The 17,942-nt window shown below is 42.0% G+C and overlaps 1 protein-coding gene across 6 annotated transcripts in view; it reads right to left on the reverse strand.

Annotated features, from left to right (window-relative positions):
- CALN1 (calneuron 1) overlaps positions 1-17,942 on the reverse strand; it is a 668,056-nt gene that overhangs the window by 510,275 nt on the left and 139,839 nt on the right. Inside the window, exon 1 of one of the 6 annotated variants that reach the window (XM_063668308.1) lies at positions 14,051-14,100. The exons of the other annotated variants lie outside the window; for them this stretch is intronic. The gene's annotated coding sequence lies outside the window, so the exon portion shown is untranslated. Of the gene's footprint in view, positions 1-14,050; positions 14,101-17,942 lie in introns of those variants that run through there. 6 annotated transcript variants of the gene reach the window in all.

A 17,942-nucleotide genomic window follows, 5' to 3' on the forward strand; every position in this document is an offset into this window, starting at 1 on the left:
CTTTTGTTCCAGATTCAATTTCTTTTTCAATGAAGTGTAAATGTAAATAAGGGGCTATAAATGGCAAATTTTCTAAGTCTTTGTCTTAAAAAGTCTTTATTTCAACTTCATTTGAATTATGAAGGTTAACCTAGTAGAGAATTATAAATTAATGATTTCCTTAGTACTTAGAAAGTGTTTTGTTGCTGATGAGAAATCTATAGGTATACTTGCTGTTCACCTATTCATACTCATTCTGGACAATTGTAAGTCATTATGTTTTCAGATATAGGTGCTCTCCAAATCTCTTTATTCTCTTTTTGTTAAGCTCTTATTAGATGTACATTGGACCTCTTTGTTCAAGCTGGATTCTCTCGACTGGTTCACCCAAAAGCTATTCACAGTTCATCTGACTGAGGAAGCTGGGAAGCCAATAACTATTTTCCAGACTTTCTGGCTAAGGTTCTGGATGAAAGTTAGTTCTAATATTCAAAAGCTCTTACACAAAATTTGCAATATAGACATGAGGTGAAGGCAGTGGTATACTGGTAAATGTTTATAGCACTCGGTCTCAAAAAGAAACACTCTTGATGTGTAGCATTTTCCATTTTCATGGCGTAAATATTCCCACAAGGGCCAATTCCAAGCTCACAACATAGTACCACTAAACATGGATTTGGAAAGAGATGTGCAGCAGTATACCAGCATACCACCATGCAGTATCTCCACCACACAGACACAATAGACTAAATTAACCACAAAATCACAAATAATAGTAAAATGTAGCAAAATGATTAGGAAGTGATGAATTTTAAATATTTATTACCTTGATTTTTTAATTTGTTTCATTGTAAGTTTATATTCCATTTTTAAGAATGAATGCATAGGCTGAGTGTGGTGGCTCACACCTGTAATCCCTGCACTTTGGGATGCCAAGGTGGGAGCCAGGAGTTCAAGACCAGCTGGGCAACATAGTAAGACCTCTTTTCTACAAAAAATAAAACAATTAGCCGGGCACAGTGGTATGTGCCTGCAGTCCTAGCTACTTGGGAGGCTGAGGTTGGAGGATCGCTTGAGCCCAGAAGTTCAAGGCTGCAGTGAGCCATGATTAAACCTCTGTACTCCAGCCTGGGTAACAGAGAACGAGACCCTGTCTTAAAAAACAAAACAAAACAAAACAAAACAAAAAAAGGGTGCATTTAATAATCACCTCACAAAATCCCTTAAAATTTAAAAGTGGGCTCTCACAAGCCAGTATGAGCTTATGAGCTAGCTCCAGCATGTCACTGGCTGTTTCCTTGCCATGTTTTGACTTTCTACAAAAAAGAAGACATGAAAACGTGACATTTTCCTGCAGCAACATTCCATTGTTCACTCTCCAGTTTCCTGGCTGTGACAAAGCAGCTATGGTGGTGGCAGCAATGGCTTCTGAATCCCCAGATCACAGCTCTAAGGGACCATTCTCCAAATGTTGGGAAGTCAAGAGAATGTTGCAGGGACAACATACTGCGGTGGCAGCCTCAGTGGTAGTGACTCTCCTGGAGAGTTGACTTTCAGTTATTCTGGAAGTCATTCTGGATAACCACCTAAAATCCACTCCTTCAACCCTTGAACAGTTATGCAAGCATCAAATCCCTTATATTAAATCCCCTCCTGCTTAAAATACCCAGAGCGGTTACTGGTTCTTGAACTAAGTCTTCACTGATACATCATAGTATTGTCCATATTCCTTAAACTCTTTTTAATTGTTCACATTTTTACCTCTCTGTGTATCTTAGAAGTAATCTCTTCAAATTATTTGCAAACTTGTACTTTCTCTTTTCAGTTTTTACTGAATTGTGGTTGAACCTGTCTAATGAATTTTTCATTTAAATGACTATATTTTCCATTTCCAGAAGTTTACTTTGGTTCTTTTATAAACACACCTCTTATTTTTCACTGAGTATCAATCTTTATGATTCCTATACTTTCTTTCACCTTTTAACCATTTTTTTTATTTTTTATTTTTTTGAGACAGAGGTCTCACTGTCACCCAGGCTGGAGTGTAGTGGTGCAATTTGGGCTCACTGCAACCTCTGCCTCCCAGGTTCAAGCAATTCTCCTGCCTCAGCATCCCAAGTAGCTGGGATTACAGTTGTGCACCACCATGCCTGGCTAATTTTTGTCTTTTTAGTAGAGACAGGATTTCACCATGTTGGCCAGGCTGGTCTCGAACTCCTGCCTCAAGTGATCTGCCCACCTTAGCATCCCAAAGTGCTGGGATTACAGATGTGAGCCATGGCGCCTAGCCCTTTTAACCATTTCTGACTTATTTCATGTTTTTCTTCAGAATGTCATTTTATAATTTCCATTTCTGAAGGCACTAATCCTCTTTTTGTACTACTCTGATTTCCCCAGTGACAAACTGTTTGCCAGTATGGCCTGTCATTTGTTAAGGGGAGGAACCCCAGCAGCCTTTGCAACAGGTGACGCTTTTCCCACTGGAGTTCCAAGTTCACAGAGATCCCCGTCCATCACACAGGGCATCTCACCAGTTGAGAACCAGTCATTCCATTAATTCCTTAACTTAGAAGCCTGTACTACGCAGGTAGCGTACATTTGGACTGCACATCCCCTGGAACACTGGCTTAGAGTTTTGATTTGTCACTGTAGCCTTTCTCTTTTGCAGCCATTGATCTGGGAAGAAATAAGCATCACTGCTACTTTGCTGGGCCAGTGGGGAGACTGAGCCTAGCTCCCACCTGTAAGTGAAAACTGTAACCTCCACCTCCCGGGTTCAAGTGATTCTCCTGCCTCAGCCTCCCAAGTAACTGGGATGACAGGCATGCACCACCATGCCCGGCTAATTTTTGTATTTTTGGTAGAGAAAGGATTTCTTCATGTTGGCCAGGCTGGTCTCGAACTCCCGACCTCAAGTGATCCACCTGCCTTGGCCTCCCAAAGTGCTGGGATTACAGACATGAGCCACCGAGCCCGACCATATGTTGAAATTCGTATTGCCAATTTGATGGTATTAGCAGATAGGGCCACTGCACTCCAGCCTGGGCAACAGAGCAATACTCCATCTCAAAAAAAAAAAAAAAAAGAATTTCAACATATGACTTTTGGGGAAACACAAACATTTAGTCCATGAATAGTAAGTTGCTACTAGGTTGTGCAAGAGTAATTGCAGTTATCGCCAATACTCTTGCACCAACCATTACTTTTAGTGGCAAAAACCGCAATTACTCTTGCACCAACCTAATATAACAGAATATGTGGCTTAAACAACAAACATTTATTTCTCATGGTTCTCAAGCCTGGAAAGCCAAAATCAGGGTGCCAGCTTGATCAAATTCTTGATGAAGACCCTCTTCCTGGTCTACAGGTGGCCCTCTTCTCATTGTGTCCCCATGAGGTGGACAGCAGAGAGAGCTCTGGTCTCTCTGTCCCCTTATAAGGAGACATTCATTAGGATTCCACCTCATTAGTGAATGAGGCCTCCACCTCCCACTCATTAGCAGATAGGGCCTTTGAGAGGTGATTGGGTCACTATATCATGACCTAATCACCTCTCAAAGGCCGTATCTGCTAATACGATCACACTGGCAATAAGAATTTCAACATATAGTCAGGTGCAGTGGCTCATACCTGTAATCCCAGCACTTTGGGAGGTCAAGGCAGGTGGATCACTGGAGATCAGGAATTTGAGACCAGGCTGGCCAACATGGTGAAATCCTGTCTCCACTAAAAATACAAAAATTAGCCAGGCATGGTGGCGCATGCCTGTAATCCCAGCTACTTGGGAGGCTGAGGCAGGAGAATCACTTGAACCTGGGAGGTGGAGGTTACAGTGAGCCAAGATCGCGCCACTGCACTCCAGCCTGGGTGACAGAGCAATACTCCGTCTCAAAAAAAAGAAAAAAGAATTTCAACATATGACTTTTGGAGAAACACAAACATTTAGTCCATGAATTCCAGGGGGCTGGGAAACCGAAGTCTCGTTTCCTATTTCCTCCATGTGCCAGTCCAAGACATCTTTTGTCTCTGCATGAACATTAAAACCCCATCATCAGAGCTTTCTGGGAGGCAGGGAGGTTCCTGTTGTTCAGTAGCGCCCACTCCTATGCTTATCTCCCTGGGCTCTGAGTTTCCCCTTCCTTCCTTTCTTTCTAACTAACTGATTTTATTCATCAGAGCTTAGCCAGGAAAACAGAGCCTACATCAGGCAGTTCAACAGAAGGATTTAAAACAGCTATCTGCTAAGTTGTTGGAAGGGTGGAAAAGCCAAACAGAGATACTTAGCAGAGATTAGAGATGGCAGCAACATATTCCCACCCCTAGTCTGGAAGGATGTAGGGAGAGGGTGGTACTATCAGAACCTCAAAGTTGAGTTTCCCAAAAGGATCTAGCACCGTGGCAGGGGCTGCCCAATAGGAACTAAAAGGAGAGATGGAAAGGCTTTGCTCTGCCAAGATTCAAAGCAAGAACCACTAAAAAGAGACAGCCACTGCTGGAGACAATTATCAAAAGCAGATCGAGATGGGGAAAAATACCCCAGCCTCTCTCTTTTTCCCGCCTTTTCATTTCCTGCTGGTGTCTCCTTTTGGCCAAATCAGTCAGCAGCCTATTGCCAGGGAATCTGGAAATGTAGTTTGCAAACATCAAGCCCTACCATGCAGGGTAGCAGGAGAAAAAGGCAGATAAATCCGTAAGAAAGCAGGCAGATGACCAGCCGAGCGACACGTTTAATATTCTTTTTCTATTTTATTCTGCATTTCTATGTTGAAAGCAGAAAAAGCACCCATGTTAGCTTAGGACACTGACAGAGGTAGATCTCCAGGTGACATTTTTGAACTTCAAGGATAAGGAAGAATGCTCTGAGCATTCAGGTAGAAAATACAGGTTACCGGCCAGGCGCGGTGGCTCACACCTGTAATCCCAACACTTTGGGAGGCCAAGGCAGGCAGATCACTCGAGATCAGGAGTTTGAGACCAGCCTGGCCAACATGGCGAAACCCCACCTCTCCTTAAAAATACAAAAATTAGCCAGGCATCATGGTGCGCACCTGTAATCCCAGCTACTCGGGAGGCTGAGGCAGGAGGATCACTTGAACCTGGGAGGCAGAGGCTGCAGTGAGCCAAGACCACACCACTGCACTCCAGCCTGGGTGACAGAGCATACCCACAAAAAAACAAAATGAGATTCAGTTTCCTTCAGAATAATGGCTTCTGAAGATTCCTCCAGAAGCAGCCACAAAAACAACACTATCTCCACCTCCTGCCGCCTTGAATGGGTCACTTCAATTAAAATAAGTAGAGAAGTTTATGAAGTAAATCATGAAGAAATATTTTAAGTCAAATGTAATAGAAAATAAAATTCTCACTTCAAACAATTCAAACTAAAAAACACTGAAGTACAGTGAAGTCCAAATGAAAGATGATGAAGGTCATTTTATGTTTGAAGGTAAAATTTAAAATGATAGCATATTAATCATAAACTTCTATGTACCATATCATAGCACTGTAAAGTAAAAATAATTTAAATATAAAGAAAAACTGGCTGGGCACAGTGGCTCACATTCATAATCCCCACACTTTGGGAGGTTGAGACAGGAGGATAACTTGAGGCCAGGAGTTCGAGACCAGCCTGGGCAACACAGCGAAACCTCATCTCTATGAAAAATTTAGAAATAGCCTGGCATGGTGGTGCGCACCTGTAGTGTCAGCTACTTGGAAGACTGAGGTGGGAGGATCGTTTGAGCCCAAGAAGTCAAGGCTGCAGTGAGCATAATGTTGCCACTGCACTCCAGCTGGGACGACAAAGCAAGACTGTCTCTAAAAAAGTAATAAATAAATAAATAAATAAATACAGATTTTTAAAAATGGTTGAAGTCTTTAAAGACACCCTCTAAGCCTCTGATAAATTACCTGGACAAAAAATAAAAACAAAAAGGATATGAAGAAAAGTGGGTATTAGGCTATGAAGGCTAATTTAATGTGTGCGTTTCTGACTGTGTGTGTCCCCCAGAGATCCGTCAAATTATCAAATATAAGACCACAGAGCAAACTTCAGCATAGGTATTTTAAAAGTTGGTCTACCACAGTTGAATTTAAGTAGAGACAATAATGAAAGTCAATACTTTAAGTGTATACTGCACAGGTGATGGGTGCACCCAAATCTCACAAATCACCACTAAAGAATTTATGTAACCAAACACCACCTCTTCCCTAAAAACCTATGGAAATAAAATTTTTTTAAAATAAAATAGAAGCCAAAATTGAAAATTTTATTATATTCTCCTAAATATTTCCCAGGTCAATGTTTAAATTAAAGTTTTAATTACAGGCTATCCTTAAAGTAATGAAAATGGAAACAATACTTATTTTTAAAAATAACAAAAACAATACTTATTTTTTAAAATCACAGAGTTTAGCAAAGGAGCATTCAGAAAAAAAGTTTTGTTATTTAAATGTTCTCTTTATCTTAAAGAGGAAAAAAACCTAAGTCCTCAATGCTAACTTCTTAGTTAAAAAATAACAACAAAATAAAGAAAATAGAAAAAAAAGGAAATAATGAAAGCAGTGAATCAGAAAACAGATAATTTGAAAAAGCTAGTTCTCCAAAACAAAAGCAGTAAACAACAAATCTGACAGGTTTATTAAAACAAATATAGAAAGCATAAATGGATAACATCCTGAAACATGGGAATTCTACATGCAACTCCAGACTAATAAATTTTAAAACACTGGTTAAATAACTTTGCTCTCAAGACATAGAAATTGGATTTTAGTGAAAACAAGATGATTTAATATTATTCACACTTATTGAAAACCTTGACATAACACTTTGTTATACAGTAATTTGAAGATCTGGTTTTGGGTTGAGTTTATTTCCAGACTTTATTTTCATGTCTGCCATAACCAAAAATACACCTCCGTAAGAGACACAGATCCAAATGGAAGAAAAATGTCATTGGCAGTATTTACGAAGTCATAATATTCATTCTTCAATTCCATCTGACAAGCATGCCAAGGTTTTTGCTGACATTTGGCTGGTGAAGTTTCATCTTCCCTAACGTCAACAGATGATTTTGCAAACTGAAAGCAGTTGCATTTTCATATTTTTAACAAATGAGTCTGAAACTCCCTTGATCTCTTCATTTGGAAGTTTCTCACACAGCTGACAAAGTTCTGTTTCCAGATTTTTGAACTTTACAGAGTAGAGTTTGTAGATAGTGCACTCACCATCTTTTTTTTTTTTTTTAGCTACAAAATCACATAATAGTTGAAACATTTCCAAAAACATCTATTTTCAAAAATGTTCTTTCCACAGCATAAGGTTCCTTTGAGAAGCGGTGATTTCCTCAATCTTTGTTAAAATGTCATCTTTACCTGTGTATGGCCAACAACATCCCACCATCTCAGAAAAGACCAGAAAATGTGGATCATTTGACTGTTTATGACAGAAAGCGTGCAACTCTTATTTGTGTTTGACAATTCATTTAAGAACTTTGCCCCGAAATAAGACACCTGCTTTGTTGTGGCACAAAAGCCACCTGCAGCCATCTTCCATCTCATTTCAAAGATGTAGGCCAGTGAGAGTCCACAGAGATCTACATTTTAAATTGTCTTTTGGAAGTTTGTTAATCATTTTGGCCAACTTCTGTCCAATCTGATGAACTCCTCAATGTTCTAACTCATAGAGTAACTAATGAAGGGCTCCTTTTGGGAGCAAAGGAAATGTCAGCTTGATCACTGTCTTGGGGTTTACTTGGGCCTGTTAGATCAGCATGATCAAAAGCTGAGGCTTCTTGGTAGACGTTTTGTAAAGCCTCTTGCCCATTATCTATTAGTCTAGTTGAAGCAAATTAATATAATTTGTAAATCCCTGATATGGTTTGGCTGCATCCCAAGCCAAATCTCATCCTGAATTCTCACATGTTGTGGGAGGGGCCTGGTGGGGGTGATTGAATTATGGGGGCGGGTCTTTCCTGCACTGTTCTTGTGAGTGAATGAGTCTCAAGAGATCTGATGGTTTAAAAAAAAAAAAGGGGGTGGGGTGTGCGGAGTTTCCCTGCACAAACTCTCTTTTTGCCTGCCGCCATCCACATAAGACGTGACTTGCTCCTCCTTGCTTTCCTCCATGATTGTGAGGCCTCCCCAGCCATGTAGAACTCTAAGTCCAATTAAACCTCTTTGTTCTGTAAATTGTCCAGTCTCGGGTATGTCTTTATCAGCAGCTTGAAAATGGACTAATACAATCCCCCTAACCAGGCACTTGCGTCACAAGTCACTGGAAAGTACCACAATACCTCCCAGTGTGAGATGCTCTCCTTTTCCTAAACACTTCACACCAGACCAGACGGCATATGGGCAACTGAAGGCGGCAGTGTCATTCTCTACTGTAGATAATCAGTAAAGTATAATTTCCTCCTTTTATTCTTATACTCCAAAAAAACACCTTACATGCCCTCCCCTTTGAAAATCAGGCAGAGACATTACCATGAAACAAGGAAAAAGACAAGAAGCCCCTTATGTCCACTATTAAATAACACTATCCTAGAAATTCTACTTAATGCAGTAAGGCATGAACAAAATAAGAGACTATTTAAGAGGAGAAAACTAAAAAATAAAAATGAGAAGCCTAGAGTGAAATACATGTAAATATTTAACTCATCTTTCATAGTTAAGAGACATGCAGAGTTTAAGTAAAACAAAAGAAATTACAAAGGAAAAGATGAATAGCCTTGCCAGTACAAAAATATAAACTTCTAAACATTATAAACAGCATAAATAAAGGTAACAGGCAAACAAGGAACGCAAAGACTATATGATAGACAATTCACAAAACTGGAAAGACAAAGAACTAATAAAGTATGCAAAAACAATAGTTGATCTCACAAGCAACCAAACAAATACAATTTTTTAAGAGATGCTCTTATCTGTTTTTTTTTTTTTTTTTTAAAAAAAAGAGAGAGAGAGACTGAGGTCTTGCTGTGTTGCCCAGACTGGTTTCAAACTCCTGGGTTCAAGGGATCCTCCAGCCTCAACTTCCCGAAGTGCTAGAATTACAGGCCTGAGCCACCATGCCTGACCGTTATCTGCTTTTTCAATGGGGGAGGGTTTTTGTTTCTAGTTTTTGTTTTGTTTTTTTTTTGTTGGTTGTTTTTTTCTGAGACAGAGTCTTGCTCTGTCACCCAGGCTGGAGTGCAGTGGCACGATCTCGGCTCACTGCAATCTCCACCTCCCGGGTTTAAGCATTCTCCTACCTCAGCCTCTGAAGTAACTGAGATTACAGGCGCACGCCACCATACCCAGCTAATTTTTTGTATTTTTAGCAGAGATAGGGTTTCACCATGTTGGCCAGGCTGGTCTCGAACTCCTGACCTCATGATCCGCCCACTTCGTCCTCCCAAAGTGCTGGGATTACAGGCATGAGCCACCATGCCTAGCCCTTTTTCAAATTGTTTTTAACATACTGGTGAGAATGCAATGGGACTGATACTTCACAGCAATTGAAACAACAGTTCAGAGAAAGTAATTTGGCCATTTTGCATCACAAGTCTGAAAAAAATAGTTCTGGCCCTTTGACCCTGTAACTCTATTGTTTTTTTAGTCTGTCCTGAGACGTAGCCAAAGATTTGTGTATCAAGAAAAGGCATTGCGGTGTATTTTTAATGAACAATAACAACAACAAAAAAGATGAAAACAAAAAAAGCAGGTAAAAATACAGAAATAAATAAGCAAAGTACATTCATATCAGAGTATGTTGTGGATCAATGATGCTTACTAAAATTTTAATGACATCCAAACATCTTTATAATATACCACTAACTCTAAAAAGTGTTTCAACTGAGAAAACCGAACACACTTCTCTCTCCTAAAATTCTATTACAATCATGATATAGGGAACAAAATGGAATAAATACATAAACACAGATGTATATATTTAAGTATAAATTGTATTTGTTTAATTATATTTATAGCCGGTCACGGTGGCTAATGCCTGTAATCCCAGCACTTTGGGAGGCCAAGAGGGGGCAGATCACTTGAGGTCAGGAGTTCAAGATCAGCCTGGCCAACATGGCGAAACCCCATCTCTACCAAAAATACAAAAATTAGCTGGGCATGGTGGCACGCGCCTGTAATCCCAGCTACTCTGGAGGCTGAGGAAGGAGAATCGTTTGAACCCCCGAGGTTGGAGGTTGCAGTGAGCAGAGATCGCGCCACCACACTCCAGCCTGGGTGACAGAGTGAGACTCTGTTTCAAATAAATAAATAAATAAATATGTAAATAAGCACAGAATATCGGGGAAAGACTGTCATTGGCCCAAAAACTTTGGCAGATCCCTGGAGGGCAGGATGAATTCATCCATCTTTACAGATGTAATTGGGCAGACAGAAGCCAGGCTGAAAGCATGCAAACTGGAAAGAAAGTGGAGGAGGGAGAAGCGCTGAGAGCACACAGAGTATAGTCCCAGTCAGCAGGTGCTAACATCTGGACTGGAGACAAGGTGGACTGAGGGTGACTGATTTAAGTCCTTCACTTAGATCAGCTTGCTGGGTTTCCCACCCCTAGAAAAAGATCCTCTTAAAAGCAAGCAGGCCAGGTGTGGTGGCTCACACCTGTAATCCCACCACTTTGGGAGGCCAAGGCAGGTGTATCACTTGAGGTCAGGAGTCCGAGACCAGCCTAGCCAACGTGGTGAAACCCTGTCTCTATTAAAAATACAAAAATTAGCCTGGCTTGGTGGTGCACGCCTGTAGTCCCAGCTACTCGGGAGGCTGAGAGAGGAGAATCGCTCTAACCCAGGAGGCAGAGGTTGCAGTGTGCTGAGATCACGCCTCTGTACTCCAGCCTGGGCGACAGAGCAAAGACTTTGTCTCTCAAAAAAAAAAAAAAGCAAGCAGTGATCTCCCTGAGGAGTAGATCTGAGGTTGATCCCCCAGAGTAAGGCCTTCGTCCCCCAGCATTTACATGGGGCATCCTGTTCACCCCTTCCCAGTCTTGAACCCTACAATGAAGCCTACTGGTCAACATGCCCCACTGCTATAAAAAGGTTCGCAGCCGTTGGTCTCATTCAGAGAGAAAGGCTGCTACTAAAATCTGCCTCTTATCACAGCCCATCACATTCAGAAACGCCAGGAATGGCAATGACCAAACAAGGATTTCCAGACACTTCAAGAAAACCAGTGTCACCCACAAGCAGGACAGAAAAGGTGACCCCAGACACAGCAAGGATGATTCTGGAAAAAAGAGACCTTGGAAGAATGTTAATGTAATGCTTCAGGGAGAGCTGAGAGGCTGCTAAAAAAACAGTCTGAGATGAGGAATTTAAGGAAGTTTAAAAAACTGATGAAATAGGAGAGAAAATTCAAACTGTATACACAGTGAATTACTGCAGATGCGTTTCAGAACAAGAGAACAGAAACCACAGAGAGGAAATAATACAAGAGAAATTCCCAGAGCAGACGAGATGAAGCTTGAGACTGAAAACGCCTGTCAGCTGCTATATGGGATAAATGAAAAGACCCACAAAGAGCCAAACCTCATAAAATTTCAGAACATCAGAATTAAAGAAAGCACCTAAAGCCCTAGAGGAAGGAACGGACAACGTTTTAATGAATGGCGATCACGCTGACGTTAAACTGCACATCAGCATCATCAGACACGAGATGACAGTGGAGCAAGTGGTCTGGACATCACAGGGAAAACTAATTTACACCCAGTCAAAATCCAATCAAGACTGGGGCTTAGAAAGTTTACAATTTGGCTGGGCGTGGTGGCTCAGGCCTGTAATCCCAGTACTTTGGGAGGCGCAGGCATTCCAGAATAGCCAGCATACCAAGCCCCCATCCCTACAAAAAATACGAAAACAGGATGAGCGCAGTGGCTCACACCTGTAATCCCAGCACTTTGGGAGGCCGAGGCAGGTGGATCACTTGAGGTCAGGAGTTCATGACCAGCCTGGCCAACATGGTGAAACCCCGTCTCTACTAAAAACACAAAAAATTAGTCAGGTGTGATGGTGGGCACCTGTAGTCCCAGCTACTCGGGAGACTGAGGCACGAGAATTGCTTGAGCCCAGGAGGCGGCGGATGTTGCATTGAGCCGAGATCGCGCCACTGCACTCCAGGCTTGGAGAGAGAGTGAGGGTCTCAAAAGAAAAAAAAAAAACACGAAAAGAATCTGGGCCTGGTGGCATGCATCTGTAGTCCCAGTTACCATAGAGACTGAGGCAGAAGGATCCCTTGAGCCCAGGAGTTCAAGGCTGCAGTGGGCTATGATTGTGCCATTGCACTCTAACCTGGTGACAAAGCGAGACCCTGTCTCAAAAAAAAAGAAAAGGAATTTTACAATTCATAGACATCACTTAAAAAGAATCACTCAGTGAATTATTGCAGCAACATGCAAAAGGAATCCAAGAAGTGAGAGAAAATGAGATCTAATTCATGAGATGGATTCTAACAATGAGGTGAGAGCCCAGAAGACCACAGTGGGAGCAGGTGTTGTAAATCAGTGCCAAGGAGGGCAGGAAGAAGTGAACTTCCAGCATCAGTGCATTAAAGAAACTGCATACCAGGTGGGCAGATCACCTGAGGTCGGGAGTTCAAGACCAGCCTGACCAACATGGAGAAACCCTGTCTCTACTAAAAATACAAGCCAGGCATGGTGAGGGATGCCTGTAATCCCAGCTACTTGGGAGGCTGAGACAGGACAATCGCTTGAACCCGGGAGGCAGAGGCTGCGGTGAGCCAAGATCACTCCATTGCACTCCAGCCTGGGCAACAAGAGCGAAACTCCGTCTCAAAAAAAAAGAAAAAAAAAAGAAACTGCATACACTTAGTGAGAAGGAGAAGCCAGCATCAATATCAAATATCAAATAAATACAATGAGAGTGGGCTCGCCCTCCCTCCTTCCCTCTTTTTTTCCAATTTATTTATCCTTTTCTCCTATAAATGTTACAGCACTAGGTGGGGTGTGCTGGCTCACATCTGTAATCCCAACACTTTGGGAGGCCGAGGCAGGAGGATTCCTTGAGCCCAGGAGATCAAGGCTTAGTGAGCTATGATCATGCCACTTGTACTCCCATCTGGGTGACAGAGCAAGACTGTGTCTCGAGAAAATAAAAAGTAAATGTTATGAGATTACTTATATCATATTTGTTTCTGCAGTGAGTAATTATTTACATAATCATAGTATTCATATTCACAAAATCTTTGGTTTTGAATTTGAAATTAATAGGAGAATCATGGAAATTTCAGATAGAGAACAAATGTAAGTGCCTGCCACTGTAAGAGTCAGTAATACAGAAAACAAGTTGCAAAAAAGAAGAAAGAAATGAAGAGGTGCTAAGCCCTCCCCTCAAACCATCGCCTTTCAGACTGGGAGGTCCAAAGGTATGGTTTCAAGTTAATAAAGAAAGACTTAAGTTTATGAGCTAAAGCAATAAAGCTATTCAATTCAGATTGGAAAAATAAAAATGTGACTGGCAGAGACTGGGATGGGAAAGGGGAAAGACTCCATGTTCTTCCTGTCTTTCAAAGGAGAGGATGGAGAGATCCCATTTCAAGTGGAGGCTCAAAACCACATAAGGTTGGGCACAGTGGCTCATGCCTGTAATCCCAGCACTTTGGGAGGCCAAGGTGTTCGGGGGCCAGGAAGGGGGGATTGCTTGAGCCCAGGAGTTCCAGGCCAGCCTGGGCAACAATAGCAAGATCCCATCTCTGCAAAATTAAAATGAATTTTAAAAAAAATCAAGTAAGTACTTTACTTGGAGTGATTTCATCCACCAGAATCAATTAGATGAAAAATGGCTTAAAATGCTTGCCTCTGACATGGGGGGGATAGCTGCCAGTGTCTCTTTTACATCTATCTCTACTTATATTGTTTTTTTATTATTCTATTCTTATATTACTTTTATTAGGTCAGGCCATAAAATCCTATGTAGGGCATAATCACAACTATATAAATATAATTACCTGGACTACCTAGCCACATACATATATATTTATACAGCTATATAAAGTTCTTCAAAGGATATAAACCAAAATGTAAATACTAGTTATTGTTGAGTGATGAACTTACCGTCATTGTATACTTAGTTGTTTAACTTCTCCACACTTAGTGCCATGGGTCTATTTCATTTTTACAGCTAGAGAGAAATTAAAATGATTTTACAAATGAAAGAGCCTGGCTGGAATTTCCTCCACGTGGGAGTAAGGCCCCAGGAAGCCCTCAGACAGGACCAAGGCTGTCTCATGGCCACGGCTAGAGTGACCTGCAGCCTCGCGTGTGACCTGCTGTCTGCAGCCCAGGCCTCCAAAGACAGCCTGGGTCGGAAGCCTTTAAGGGCCCGTGTTAACAACTGGCTGTGTCAGCCAGGACAGACATGTGCCTCCCATCCCAATTTTGATTTTGATTGGGACTGGCCCCCAGAGAATTGCGGAGGATTGCAAACCTTCAGGTAATTAGATGAACGCTCCTGCTGGAAGAAACTCTGCACCAGCTTCACAAGGATGCCGGCGCTGGCCTGCCGACAGGAATGCTTTTGGCAGATGATTTCGAGTTGTTCTTTCTGAAAGTAATTACACAAAAAGTTCCACTGCTTGTTAAGGCTCCTTCTTAAGGCTGTTTTGATCTCTTTTAATTAATAAGTTGCATATGGAAGGATTTAATTGTGATCAATCTCTATGTAACTTCCTTCAAGATCCCCACGTAAAGTGGTCCTGCTAAGTCCACCATACACTTCTAGCTGTTCAGACACCTGTATCAAACTGAGAGCCTTAGACAGCTTTCTGCAAAGTTTGAGAGAATCCTGTTGGCTGAGGCCTCTCTCAAGACGGTGAGAGGTCAGGGATTATTTGATCTACAGAAAATAACTGCACACTGTACCCAACATTGATTGTTGAGAGTTCTCTAGAACAGCAGTTTTAAGACTTCAGTAGCTTAGTTTGCTCAGGTTACCATAACAAAAGACTACAGACGGGGTGGCTTAAACAACAGAAATTAATTTTCTCATAGCCGGAAGGCTGGAAGTCTAAGATCAAGAGGTCAACACGGTCAGGTTCTGATAAGGGCTCTCTTCCTGGCTTACAAACGGCCACCTTCTTGCTCTGTCCTCACATGGTGGGGAAGAGACAGAAAGAGGCAGAGAGAGCAAGCTCTCTGCTATCTCTACTTAAAAGGGCACTAAATTCCATCATGAGGGACCCACCCTCAAGACATCATGTAAACCTAATTACCTCCTGAGGACTAAAGTTACCTTGCCCAAATTCCTATCTAAGCGGTCTAAGGAGTCATGCCCTACAAACCATAAATGCTCGTCAGATGGGTTTTATTTAATCTTGTATATCATGACTTACTTTCCAACCTGACACTGGCATAACATGACAAGACGAGGAAGAAAATCAAACAATTTTACCCCAAAACATGTTTCTTTGCCATATTTTGAAATGGTCCTGCAAAGCTGTCCTTTGTGGGGGAAAATGTGCATCTGTGAAGAATCTCTATTCACATAGCTAGATCTTTTTTTCCAGGCCCTCCCAATCCTAAAGAGATTAAGTAAGAGTCTAGCACTTTCTTAAAGGTCTGAATAGAAAACATTTGTCATCTATCTATCTGTCTCTAAGGGCAGCCACTATAAGACTTCAGAAGAACCTTGGTCTCCACAGTCTTTTATCTTAACCTAAACATTTCCTTTCTACGGAACCCAGTGTTTAGACAAACTCAACCAATTGTCAATCAGAAGACGTTTAAATTTATGGTGTACTTGGTTTCTCCAGTCGCCCACCTGGCCTTCCAATCTGTACTTTCCTTCTTTTCTTTTCCTACTGTTCTAAAGCTTTTAAATAAAGTCTCACTACTGCTCTTAAAAAAAAAAAAAAGAAAGAAAGAAAGAAAAAAAAAGAAGAAAATGTTTAAATTTACCTATAGCCTGGAAGCCCCCATTTTGAGTTATCCCCTCTTTCTGGACCAAACTATTATATTTCTTAAATGTATTTGATTGATGTCTCATCCCTCCCTAAAATGTATAAAACTAAGCCGTGCCCTGACCACTATGGGCACCTGTTCTCAGGACCTCTTGAGGGCTGTGTCTCGGGCCATGGTCACTCCTATTTAGCTCAGAATAAATATTTTCAGGTATTTTACAGAGTCTGACTCTTTTCGTTGACACTTTCAAAACCCCATCTCCAGATTAGCATCACACGGAAGAGAGGAAGAGCCTCAACATGTGAATTTGGGGTTGGGGGACACAGTTCAAATCCACAGCACTAACCAGGTTGACAGCAAATATGATTGAAGACAGACAAAGTCAGGCAGGGGCCCTAGCCAGACTTCAGTTTTTGGTTTTTGCTTTTGTAATTTTTTTTTAAACTCAAATTAGCCCTATCTCAGCAGAAGAGGCTTTTAAGAGATTCAAGCAGAAAGGTACAGGACCTCTGGAGATTGGCTTCATTTTGGCCAATTAACATAAAATGAATAGCATGTAAATTATATTCGTTCAATCCATCATTCAGATGGAAAGCCGTTTGAAACTTACGTGTTATTTTTGAGTTGACAGCCTGAGAATGTTTGGAAGTAAGACTACAGCACTGAGGACAAAGATTGCATTATTTTTTCCTGAGGTTTCTTCTCATTCTGCCATAAAACTGAGGGCACGCCCTATGAAGTCTGAAGCCCATCTGGCCGCAAGAGAGGTCAGTTCATTCATTCGGTCACTCGTGCAGTGGGCATTTAACGCCATCTAATGAGCTGTGATCCCTGGATGGTATCACAGTAGAAGTCACAGCCTATGTCCTCGCAAAGCTTGCAGAACAGCTGTGATATGATATTATCTGGGCAATGTGATTGCCTGAGAGCTACGCATATTCAAAGACAGCAGAGTGGCGACTAGAAGCAACCTCCTGGCTGAGCCTCTGGTGCAGGTGCTGTGGGGAGGTGACGCTGGTCACAGACTTCCCAATGCAGACCCAGACACTAGTGCCCTGCAGAGAGCAGCCGGCAACAGGGATGTCACCAGCAGGACACAAGATCATCCCAACAGCCGGGCAGAGGACAATGAATGAAAGACGGCTATTGCCTCAGGACATCTGCTGGCAAGAGGAGGGTCCCAGATGACAGGAGAAGCAAAAGGCAGAGACAAAAAAAAAAAATGAACACAACCTTACCCAAGAGGGTGAGTTCACCAGAAGGACATTTCGTGAGTCCTCTCACTCACTAACCTCCACAAAGACACGGTGATGGACAGAAATCTGCTACAAGAAATTAGAACTTTTCTTTGCTCAAGATGCATAATAAACAAAACAACAGAAATCTACAAACTACGGCTGGGTGCAGTGGCTCACACCTGTAATCCCAGGACTTTGGGAGGCCGAGGCAAGTGGATTGCTTGAGGTCAGGAGTTTGAGGCCATCCTGGCCAATATGGCAAAACCTTACCTCTACTAAAAATACAAAAATTAGCCAGGCATGGTGGTACACCACACCTGTAATTTCAGCTACTTGGGAGGCCAAGGCACAAAGATCATTTGAACCAGGGAGAAGGAGGTTGCAGTGGGCTGAGATCGTACCACTGCACTCCAGCCTGGGCCACAGAGTGAGACTCTGTCTAAGAAAAAGAGAGAGAGAGAGAGAGAGAAAGGAAAGAAAGGAAAGAAAGAAAGAAAGAAATCCACAAAGTACTACCAAACCTTGAGCTGCTTGGACGCAATGCCCTCCGAGTGTCAAGCCCAATGTCAGATGTAGAAGGAATATTTGAAAATGTTTGCTGAATGCACGAATGAATGAATGAATGAATGAATGATATGAGGGATCCTGTCCCCCTGGGAACTGCAATGAAAACACTGCAGATGACATAAAATGATCAGTCCCCCAGAGCTACCATCCTCCCGTGTCCTTCTGGTGAACTCACCCTCTTGGGTTAGGTTGTGTTCATTTTTTTTGGTCTCTGCCTTTTGCTTCTCCTGTCAGCTGGGACC

Source organism: Pongo pygmaeus, chromosome 6, assembly GCF_028885625.2.
Source record: "Pongo pygmaeus isolate AG05252 chromosome 6, NHGRI_mPonPyg2-v2.0_pri, whole genome shotgun sequence".
NCBI lineage: Eukaryota > Metazoa > Chordata > Mammalia > Primates > Hominidae > Pongo > Pongo pygmaeus.